Below are 12655 nucleotides of genomic sequence, written 5' to 3'. Positions count from 1 at the left end.
GAAGATGCTGTTAATGCGGTTTTCAATATCCTGGAGGCAGTTAAGAAAGTGTAACTATCCTCCTGACCGCATATTTAATGTGGATGAGACCGGTTTATCCGTCGTACAGAGTAAAGTATCTAAACTTATGGGTCTTAAAGGTAAAAGGCAAATTGGTGCCTTAAGTGCTGCCGAAAGAGGGTATCTTGTGACTGCTGTGTATTGTATGAGCGCCAGTGAGCCATTTGTTCCACCACTCATGATTTTTCTTAGGAAAACATGAAAGATGACTTGATGAAAGGTGCCCCTGCTGGTTCCATAGAAGAACCCATCCATCTGGTTGGATTCAAGGAAATTTACGCCCGGTTTCCGAAAGGATGATCATCTCAAAAATTATGTAATCGACGATTAACAATAGATTAAATGCGTCAGAAACGTCAACCAAACTAGTTTTAACAACAGTCGATCACCTGACAAAAGATTAATCGTTAGTTAACAGCCGATCATGAGTGTTTTGAGTCTGCTAAAGGTCGATTAACCAGTTTCGCTTGTCAAACGGCGGTAAAAATGGACGGTTACCTAATCTGCGACTATCCGTCGATTAACGGGCTGTTAAGAGTTTTTGTTAGTTTTTTAATTACTGTAATTAACAAATACCGGGAAAAAATGGTCAAATAACACATATATTAATGATATAAATCATATTATTCAATAAAAATAAGATTTTTTTATGGAAAAAATAATTTAAAATATTTATTTAACTTGCAGAACATGGATATCTCGGACATTTTTTATATTTGATTATATAATTTATATTTTTTTTCTTTTAAAAATGTAAGATAACAAGGATGCTAGACTCATAGAGCTATTTTTTTGAGAGCTCAGAGCTCTAAAAAGCAGAACATAATGATTACAGCGATGTAAATAAGAGGGAAAACGTGTGATAAATTATAGCAGCTAACTTTGAAGACAATAAAACAGCCGGTAAATAAATTAGAAATAAATATAAAAAGTAAATATATAGACCAAAAATAAAAATACGATTATGAAATATTATAGATCATAAATAAACTGTTTTATATCTCCAACTCTCGTCACATTACCTAGCCTCATTTTTAAAATGCTCTCGTTCAATTCTTGCTCCAAACAAAAGTGACAGTACGTAAGAGAGAATGCACCTTTAGAATCTAAAGATACAAGTTTGGATTTAGAGGTTAATATAATTTAAATTTTGAAGGATAACAGCCAATTGTGACAGTATCGCTACCAAATCGTATGTCAGATCATCGATTACATGATCTGTGATCATGCAATTTTACAATAATTGGCGTTTGAGAAACCCATCACAGGTTAACAGTTGATCAAATCTGACAGCCGATTAGATGATCGGAGATTTGAATAACGTTTCGGAAACCGGCTGTTAATCACTGAGTGGTTAAACCATTTTATCGACAAGTTAATCATACAAAGTAAAGTCCTGTTCTTCTTATCCCTGATGGGCTTAACACGCACACTAAGAATATTGATGTCGTAGATATTGCACGATGCAACCACATAATAATTTACATACCTCTCACAAACCTTGTCCTTTACTTGGAGAAAATGACAAGAACATAGAAGATATACCCAGAAGAAAACCAAGGCCAGAGGAACATAAGAAAGTAATCAGGAAGTTAAAATCAAAGTTGTTAAAGACCCTAATGAGCAACAAACAATAAAACCCACATAAGCTCCACTTAAGAAGAGTTAAATCAGTTAGTAAGAAGAATAAAGACGTCATAAAAGAAGCAAGAATATCTCGAGGGGTTGAGCAGCAAGTTGCTGTTTTTGATCTGCAAAAAACCACTTCCAACTTCTGTTTTATCTAACGGGAAAGTGTATTACAAGCGACAGTTGTAGACCTAGAAATTGGGCGTCCATGGCGAGGTAACTAACATTGGGCACATGTACGTTTGGTCCGAAAATCTTGCGTCTCGAGGAGCTTAGGAGGTTTCGTCATGTCTTTTTAATTACATCAAACACATTTTTCCACCAATCTCCGAAGTTCTCACGCTCTTCAGCGATAGCTGCGGCAGACAAAATCGTAATATTAAAACAGCTATTCTTCTGTCTCATGCTTTGCAGACCCATCCAAGTCTTGAAGTTATCAATCTTTTTTTTCATTCCTGATCATAGTTTTGATAGTTGACATGGATTTTGGAATATTGAAAGGGCTAAGCGTCATTATGTTTCAATATGGCGCTTGTGGATGAAGTTCGCAAGGAACTAAATAAACTCAACAAAAGTGATTTAATTCGTATAATTTTCGAAAAAAAAAAGTGTCTGATGATCTAAAAATAAGTGACAAAGTAGTGAGATATCTGGAAACTACTGCATCAAAATTGTTGGAGACTGTGACACAAATGAAGAAGTTTCAGCTGGTGATAAGGTGTGGGTATATGCCACAAAATACAAAAAATCCTATATCATGGAGAATATTCAAGATTATTTGAAAGTAAAGTTTCCTGGACGTGAATTCTCATGCAGCTTATATGAAAATAAAGTTACTGGAACCAACTCGTTTAGAATCACAGCTGATGCAGATCTCCATGAAGTGCTAATGAAGCAAGGTCGAGGGAGTTTCTTCGCAAAGGTTGCAGTTCATAATAGTGCAACACTCAGATTAAACAAATGGTATGATAATAAGGTACGACCGCAAAAGAAAAGAAAGTATAACAATAAAATGCCCCATCATTATTATCTTATATAATTAATTTTTGAGGGGAGTAGATTTGATATTCTCTCTTAACACTTTACCGAACAAAGATTTGGTCGAGGAGATATCTTAAAATATTTTTTCATCCAATGGATATGAGCGTCATAATTGCTTGGCTTATGTATAGGCGAGCTAGCGATGACTGTGGAGTTCCTAAGAAACAACAGCTGTCTTTTATGACTTCAAGGCAGATGTTGCTCAGAGTTTATGTTGGGCTAGTAAGTTAGTAAGTAGTAAGAAAAAAGAGGTCGCCCATCCGGCAGTACACCATTATTGGGCAAAAAAATTAAAACTTTTGTCTTCGCAAACGCAGACTGTATTGCTGATAGAATGGACCATTGGCCCCACTATGAGAAAAAGACAGAAAGATGTAAGAATAAAAAAAGCCAAAAAATAACAAAAGTAAAATGCACCAAATGTGATTGTTTCGTATGTTTTGTTCTAGACAGAAACTGTTTCCTAGATTTTCATCAATAGTTTTAACTTTTTTTTATTATATTTGTAGATATTGTGCCTGCTTTTCTTTATATTATCGTAAGAACCGTATATAAAAAGTCTGTATTGACTAAGATATTAATATACCACATTATAATTTTTTATAATACCACATTTAATTTTTTTGTATATCTGAATATACACTTTAAAAAAATAAAAACTTTCAAAAATTACATATAACTAGTCTAAATTACTTACTTTCCCATATTAACATTAAAAAAATTTCTGCTGTCTAAAATGGTGTGTGCAGGTTAAGAGCAGGAAAATTCGAAAACTGCAAAAGGTAGCATGGAAAAAAAAAATTTATCTTTAAAAAGTCTGGTTAAGCAACTAAAACAAAAACATTAGATATTGGAACAGCAAGAAAACATCTTGTTGGACCATTTTGGCAAAAATAATGAATTGGTTAAACGGATGTCCCAAAAAATCCAAAATATGAGTTTTAAACGAGTGTAAGAACATTCAGTAAGAACTTTTGCAGTAACATTACACTTTTTCCCCAAAAGTTTACAATTATGTAAGACAATCCTTTATTAACTGCTTTCCAAATATAAAAACTCTCTCAAAATGGTATGCTTCAGTTGATGCTAATCCTGGCTTTACATCTCAGGCATTGGTTTTTTTAGGAGTTAAAATGATCGATTCAGAAAAGAAGCTACAGTACAGTCTCGGTTATCCGCCCTTCGGTTATCCGCCGTTCCGTTTTATCCGCCGCACCATTTAAGCAATTTTTTTTTTCAAATTTATATAACTTTGAAAATATTAAAGAAAGAGTGTAAGAACATTCAGTAAGAACTTTTGCAGTAACATTACACTTTTTCCCCAAAAGTTTACAATTATGTAAGACAATCCTTTATTAACTGCTTTCCAAATATAAAAACTCTCTCAAAATGGTATGCTTCAGTTGATGCTAATCCTGGCTTTACATCTCAGGCATTGGTTTTTTTAGGAGTTAAAATGATCGATTCAGAAAAGAAGCTGCAGTAGAGTCTCGGTTATCCGCCCTTCGGTTATCCGCCGTTCCGTTTTATCCGCCGCACCATTTAAGCAATTTTTTTTCAAATTTATATAACTTTGAAAATATTAAAGAATGAGTAAAATTTTTTTAAGATGATAAAATACGCCGAGCATCAAGAAGCCAGAGCTGTCGATATTATGATGCTACAAGATGGCGAGTATTGGCAGCAACAAAACGAGATACATCGGCAAGGCAGATGAAAATCGCTAGTTTTTTTCGTTCATCCAAAATCATTATATCTACAATGTCCAATACCAGTCAGAATTAAACTGATTCTCTTCTTCTTTTTCTTGTGCCACTCATTGTGTTTCATTTAACGCTCCCTATTATCCTCCATTTTTGCTTATCCGCCTATCCGGCGGCCCGTTTATGGCGGATAACCGAGACTCTACTGTACTTTTGATAAAATGTCCGTTACGAAACATGAAAAATTTGTAGGGAATAAATATTATGGGTATGTAGATTGTGGTAATGGACTGTGGTGACAGTGTGGATCTAGCCAAGGAAGTGTTAGTCTTCATGCTTTTTTGCATAAATGAAGCAAGGAAAATACATATAGGCTATTTTTTACGACAGGAATAAATATTGAACAAAAGGAATCTGTAGTAAATAGTAGACTACATTTAATTACAATTTTAGTATGTGCTCATTACTTGACAGCGTATTCAATAGAATAATGTAAAGGCACATTTTCAATTTAATAATAAAATACACTTTTTGTTCCCTGATCCACCTCACATGAAAAATTAGTAAGAAATTGTTTTACTGACAAAAAGAGATTTATAAATTATGATGGGAAAGTATCAGGGACTTCATTTGGGAAATAAATTAAGAAAAAAACACATTCAATTTTTTACACAAAAGCTTAAAGTTAACCCATTTGAACCTACCGTCCTTTATGAAGGCTGAAAGGTTTCTTTTAGTACATTACAAATTTCAACTTTTCAAATGTAGATGCCGCATTAGTTTTACAATCCTAAATTATGATATTACCCATCGAATACTACTATTATGAAACGTTTAGTAATACTCTGGGCTAATTAGCAAAATACAAGGAAAAGTTATTTACCAGCAATATTATTGCTGGAATCGAATCTTATGACTGTATATATTAATAATATAGGTATGCAAAATCCGCAGATAGTGTGCTACTTTTTTTATAAACAAAATGGCGCCCGAAAATCGTGTTTCTTTTCAATTTTTGCTCTATAACTCCAAAGATTTTAACTTTACACCAAAAACACCCAAATAAAAATTCACCGTAATTAAATTCTGCATAGATGTGTTTTCCCGATTTACTTAAAAGAAAATTTTCCCCGGAAAATGCGGGTTTTTCCAACAAAATCTTTAATTTTCAACTAAAATTTTAGATAGGTAATTGTTTATCAAGAATTAAATAACTTGGTAATATAAAAGCTCTTTTCGTATAGATTATAATTCCAGAAGCCGATGGAAATTATGAACAGTTTAGCAACAATTGAATTGTTAATTAAAAATTTACGGTCGCTATAATAACCACAATGATTACGATACATAAGAATAACCATGATTTTTGTATAAAAAGACACTGTACATATGTAATGTACTTTACAGAATTGAAATTGGAATATTTAAGCGGCATCAGAAATATTTTAAAATTATAAACAATTTTTTGGCTTATAAACAAAAATAGAATATCTCGAGAAATATTAAATTAAACTAAATTATGAAAATGGTATTGGAAAAAAAGCGGCAGGACGTTTCTTTTAGAAGAAAAAACTTTTAGTTGTGATAAGTGGTTCCTGAGATACAACCGGTCAAAGTTGACCGGAATTTACGGAAAAGATATAAACAATAGGATCATAATTTTTGAACCATCACCTTTTTATTTTTGTCCTCTTTCTTAACACCAATTTTCACATCTTTATAATAGTCATCACATATATTATTATAATAAAAACTACCGATATTACGAGTGAAAATTGGCAAAAATAGCAAAATTCCAATCAAAAATTATATGAATAATAAATATAATAAATGTAATAAATGATGGTTTTGCTTGTTTTCCTTTATTTCCTTTACTCGGATTTGAGTACTGAAAGTTCCTCTGCTGTCCGTTTTTCCTAGACGAATGAAAGCGAAATGTGATCGTTTCCCTTTCGTTTTCTATATTCGTCGTCTGCTGTCTTATTAATTGAAAAAGTCGCAGATTAAGGATGTACCAGTAAGAACTTTCAAACACGAAAAATCTGTTTTAAAATACTATTTACCATTTTAATTTATTAAATTGGTGGATTCTGCATCTGAGATTCTTCAATTTTTTAAAAATTATATGCTTGAATAGAAGAAAACCACAGTATAGATGAAGCTACGATGCCCTATTTTGGGCGCCATAGTTGCAAACAATTTATCCGGGGAAAGCCCATTTGTTGGAGCTACAAGTTTTGGGTTGGAGCAACAAGACTTTGATATATCGTTTATCTTTATCCATGTCTGAAAACAAGGCACCATTACAACAAAAAAACATTTCAAAGATTCGCAAAACGTTTTCAATCTAGATCAGATCATTTTCAGTGCGTTCTGCTTAGTACATGAAACTAGCAACTTTTATAGAATAGGTGACATCGAGAAATATGATTTACATTTTTGAAAACTGATGTTAGTAGCGACTCGTAAGTCGATGGTAAAAGATAAATTTAAGCGTGCTCAAAGGGCAACACGATTCACTGCTCGATGATAACGTGTGTACGTGCCAGTTCGATGGACACAGACCAACCAAAATGGGTTGACCAACCACAATATATATAATATATTATAATGTTTCATACTTACAAAATCTATTCTATTTTGTTGTTTGATCGACGACATTATAAATGGTTATTTAATAACATAAATATACATGGTGTACAGGGCCGGATTAAGGCACGGGCCAACTGGGCCGCGGCCCAGGGCGGCAAAATTTTGGGGCGGCGGATTTGAGAAAAAAAAAGTGTAATTATTTTTGATTGATTATAAAGCTTTATTATCGATTATCAAGACCAGTGAACCTGAGCATTAAATATTAAAAAACTATTTTATTGTTTATTATTTATTTATAACGCGACACTCTGCGCGGTGTAATGTGTCGCAGTACACTACGCTACGCCACTCTATCCAAGTGAGTCGAAGGGGCGAGGCGGCAGTCTGTATCGTACGCTACGCACGGGAAATTTAGTTGTGGGATCGTAGTAGTTGCTAGCATTGGCTGATGGCAGGCGTCTTGTCGCCTTGCCGCTTCCCTCCCCCCACCAACTCCATCACCGCCACGCGCCATTGTCATTCGGTTGTCTGGTCTCAACTCCACGTACTGCAGTCTGTCTAACTGTTTAGGTTTAACGTTTTTGTAATTTGTTTTGAGCGGAGTAACATTTTGAAATTGTAACTTGTGAGGTAAGAAATATTTATTTGTTTATAGTAATGGTAATGTAAGTTAATATAGACCGCGCTCTAGCGGTCGCAATTTTTGACCGATTTTCTTCAAATTCGGCACACGCACACACTTTCCTTTTTGCAATATCTCGGCTAAGTTATTTAGCCAAAAGAATCCCATAACATTTACCCCCTTTTTGGGGGGGTTTTACCCCAAAATTTTGGTTTTTGGGGCCCGTATGGGAAAAATTCTTCTTTATGTTTTAAATTCGTGTAGAGCATATTTTTCTGAAAATGTTAAGGCAAATTTCGATTTTCTAGCTAATTCCGTTCTCTATAAGGAAAAATGTAATTCGGCATGTTGCCATACGTATAGGTTTCACAATGAGTTGAATAAGTAATGGAAGGAAATTCGCTTCCCTCATTTTTTCGCTTCATTTTTCCTGTCGTATCGTACTACAGTTTTGAATTATACAGATATTCTTTTTTTTACAGTCAGACCTTTACTTCCGATGTCATTGATGCTATAACAAGCAGCTGTACAAATGGATGGACGCAAACGGCTCAGTGGGTGGCAATACAAAAAAGTAGCCGAAGAGAAGAAAAAAAAATTGACAGAAGTTGTAAATAAAACTGCGAAGCTTGATACATTTTTTACAAGAAGTAACCTACCAGTGCCACCAGAACCAGTGCTTTTAGAAAGTGTCAAAGAATTTTGTGAAGTAGAACTAGAAGTATGTTCCATATTAACGCCTTCAGCTTCAACAGCTTCAGCATCAGTGCCTTCAGCTTTAACATCAACCCCTCCAGCTTCAGCATCAGCCCCTTCAGCTTCAACATCAACCCCTTTAGCTTCAGCATCAGCCCCTCCGGTTTCAACATCAACCCCTTCAGCTTCAGCATCAACCCCTTCAGCTTCACCCTCAACCCCTTCAGCATCAGCACCTTCAGCTTCGTCATGTGTTGATACTGACAAGATCAAACCAGCTATATCCGAATTAACTTTTGTTGTTGACGAGATTGAAGATCAATTAACAGTCTCTGAACCTGACTCTTCTGTCCATTTGAAACCAAATTATGATCCTGCTTTATGGATAGTGAATGAAGAGACGCGGGAATATTTTGTTAAAAATGGATGGAATCAAAATAAAGATTGCGATTTTAAAAAATCTGAAAGGCAATATCCAGACAGGAAAAGAGTGTTGGCTAAATGGCTATTCGACAGAAAACTTGCAAATGGCGAAATTGTAAATAGAGATTTCTTGATTTACTCACCAAGTTTAGGCTCTTTGTTCTGTGGTCCATGCAAATTGTTTAGTTCGACCTCTACTCAGTTTACTGAAAATGGGTTCAGTGATTGGAAACATGCATCAGCGAGAATAAAAGAGCATGAAAACTCGCACGTTCACTACAATAGTGTAATAGTATACAAACAAAGAGCAGAAGCAGCCGGGAGGATCGATAAGCTTCTACAAAACCAAGTGGAAGAAGAAATAAGGTATTGGAAGGCAGTTCTCCAGAGAGTGGTGGCCGTAATAAAAAAACTTGCCTCGCGTGGTCTTGCCTTTAGGGGGACTGACGAAAAATTTGGTTCTTTTTCAAATGGCAACTATATGATGTGCTTGGAGCTGATTGCCGAATTTGATCCATTTTTGAAAGCACACATTGAAAAATATGGGAAAGCGGGTAAAGGCAAACAGTCATACCTATCATCAACCATTTGTGAAGAACTCATCGAAATAATGGCAAAAACCGTTATTGATACAATTTTGAATGATGCTAAGAAAAGCAAGTACTATTCTATAATAGTAGATTCCACCCCTGATGTAACACACATTGATCAATTGTCTTTCATATTAAGGTATGTGAATGAATTGGGAATCCCTGAAGAACATTTTGTTGAATTTATGAAAAATCAAGGTCATACAGGTGAAGAACTAGTGAACTCAGTGCTTTCTTTCCTACAGTCGAAAGGATTGGACATACAAAACTGTAGGGGACAGTCCTATGACAACGCGTCAAATATGTCAGGAATGTACTCGGGGTTGCAGGCAAGACTTAAAGAAAAGAATCCCTTGATATTTTATGTGCCTTGTTCAGCGCATTCACTAAATTTAGTGGGATCAAGCGCAGCAGAATGCTGTTCTCTTGCAAAACATTTCTTTGATCTCTTGCAAGGATTGTACAATTTTTTCTCGTCTTCTACGCACAGGTGGAATCTTCTTCTGTCAAATTTCACGGCCACAGGAAAGGACAAGAACACGTCGTTGAAGTCTCTCAGTGTTACAAGATGGTCTGCAAGGGAAGAAGCTTGCAAAAGCCTTAATAAAGACTACAAACCCATGGTCAAGACGCTGATAGACATGACTTCAAGCAATCATGAAAACAAACAGACACAATCCAAAGCCAAAGGGTTGTTGCGAAAACTAATGTCTCTAGAAACATGTTTCATGGCAGCCCTTTGGGGAGATGTACTTCAAAAATTTAATTCAGTCAGTGAAAAGATCCAGGCTGAAAATATGACCGTGGACAGCGTTGTAATCCTGTACAACTCACTCACAGAGTATGTGATGAACATGAAAGACATGTTTACCCACTATAAGAAAGAGGGCGAAAAAAAACTGCAAATTGCGCAAGGTGAAATGAGACAGAACGATGAGCCAGAACTTCCACAAGAGACGCAGCCGCAGGTGCAGCAAGATTTTGATCGCCCAAAAAGAAAGGCGAAAAGAAAGAGGTTCTTTGATGAATCTTCAGAAGAAGATGAAGAAAGAACTTATGATGAGGATGATGACATTAGGGGAAATTGTCTTCAACAAAGTTATGACATCATCGTGGAAACACTTCAGTTTCAGTTAGACAAAAGGATCTCTGTGTACACAGACTTCGTTGCAAAGTTTTCATTTCTAACAAAATTAAAGACTCTAACTACCGAAGAAATTACTGCTAACGCGACGTCTTTGCAGAAAATCTATATTGAAGACATTGAAGAGTCAGAGTTTATATGCGAGTGCATCCATCTGAAAGGACTTCTGATCCGAGGAAACTACAAAGAAGCCGAAAAAGACTTTTCACTATCAAACTTGTACAGATTTTTGATAGAAAAAAATCTACAGGACTTGTTTCCCAACGTGGCTATTGGTTTGAAAATGTTTTTGACAACTCCTGCTACAAACTGTTCTGCTGAGAGATCGTTTTCGACCTTGAAAAGAGTAAAAAACTATCTGCGTTCAACAGTGACTCAAGAACGACTCGTCAGCCTGGCTGTTTTAGCCATAGAACATGAACTGACAACAAAACTCGATTTCAGTGCAGTTGTTGATGATTTTTCCAATGCACGTGCAAGAAAGAAGAAGTTTTAAGTTATATTTACTTTAACAAAGCTAATTTAGTGAGTAAGTTATTTGTTTGGATATGTGATTTGTATGCTCTGAACAGTTATATTTCGATGTTGTATATATTTGTTATTATCCTATATTCAATACAGAAATTATCATTTATTTTGCAGTCTTACTCTGTACACCTTTTACTAATTTTAGCCCCTTCCTAACTGTCCTGTTTTTGGCCATAAATCGACAGCAATGACCGATTATGGCTCAAAGCCTGCGGGCACATTCACAGGTGAGCCGTCGCCGAGTAACGAAGCCGAATTTTCACTTCACTCCAAATCAATCATTCTCAGCCAAAATAGTCATAAAACTATAAAAGAATTGTTGAGTTTGGGAATTACGAGCTGCATGATGTTTCACAAAATAATATCAACAACGATTTTATTTACTATTATTGTAATCTTAAGTAATGGAATATCACGGTTGTAGAAAATGGTTTCGTAATTAACGGAGTTTTGTCAAATAGTTTATTTTAATTAATAAAACGCAATTTTAGGACATAGTTTCTTGTTTTCATCATGAGAGGTACTAAAACCATTACAATATCAAGAGACAGTTGAGCGCTGGAAAATGTCCCAAAATGCGTTATTTTGCCTCTAAATTTCAATTTTTTTCGGGGGGGGGGGCCCCGGACCCCCCCCCCGGTGTTGCACCCCCGCTAGGGCGGCAGGCAGACCTCTGGCCCATGGGCGGCAAAAGTGTTAATCCGGCCCTGATGGTGTAACAAAATACAGGTCATAAATTTAATCACATATTCTGGGACCAAAAATAGTTCGATTGAACCTAACTTACCTTAGTACAAATGTACACATAAAAAAAGTTACAGCTCTTTGAAGTTACAAAATGAAAATCGATTTTTTCCAATATATCGAAAACTATTACAGATTTTTTATTGAAAATGGACATGTGGCATTCTTATGGCAGTAGTATCTTAAGAAAAAATTATATTGAAATTTGGACACCCCTTAAAAATTTTATGGGGGTTTTGTTCCTTTAAACCCCCCCCCCCCAATAATTATTATTGTAGTACCATTAGTATGTTTTAAAAACATGTTTTAAAATGTTTTACAATGTTTTAAAAACTTTATTGGCTCTTAGTACTTTTTCGGAAAGTCTTTTGAATATTTGTCAAATTCACAACATTATCTGTATATGGTTAAGTACGATTACGGAGACATGGTAGTAATATGAAAATTTATTTATGATTTACATTTTTAGGTATATTTTGAGCCGTATTAAAAAAGAAGCCACACCTCGATGTGACTTATCGAAAAAATACAAAGAGGCAAAAAAGTTTTAAAAACACTGTGTTTAACTAATGGTACCGCAGTAATAGTTTAATTGTAACGTACACAAACATTTGAGTGGTTTAAAGGCACAAAACCCCCATAAATTTTGTATGTAAACATATTAAAAAAGAAGCCGCATCTCGATAAAAACTGCCTTATCGAAAAAATACTAAGAAACAAAAAGTTTTGAAAATATTGAATCTAATGGTACCACAATAATAATTTAATTGGCACGTACACAAAAGTTGGGAGGGGGGTTTAAGGGAACAAAACCACATAAAATTTTTAGGGGTTGCACAAATTTCACTATAATTTTTCTTTAAGATGTTCCTGTCACAAGAAT

Source organism: Diabrotica virgifera, chromosome 9, assembly GCF_917563875.1.
Source record: "Diabrotica virgifera virgifera chromosome 9, PGI_DIABVI_V3a".
NCBI lineage: Eukaryota > Metazoa > Arthropoda > Insecta > Coleoptera > Chrysomelidae > Diabrotica > Diabrotica virgifera.
The sequence above is the reverse complement of the archived record's forward strand: the minus strand, read 5'-3'. Positions refer to the sequence as shown.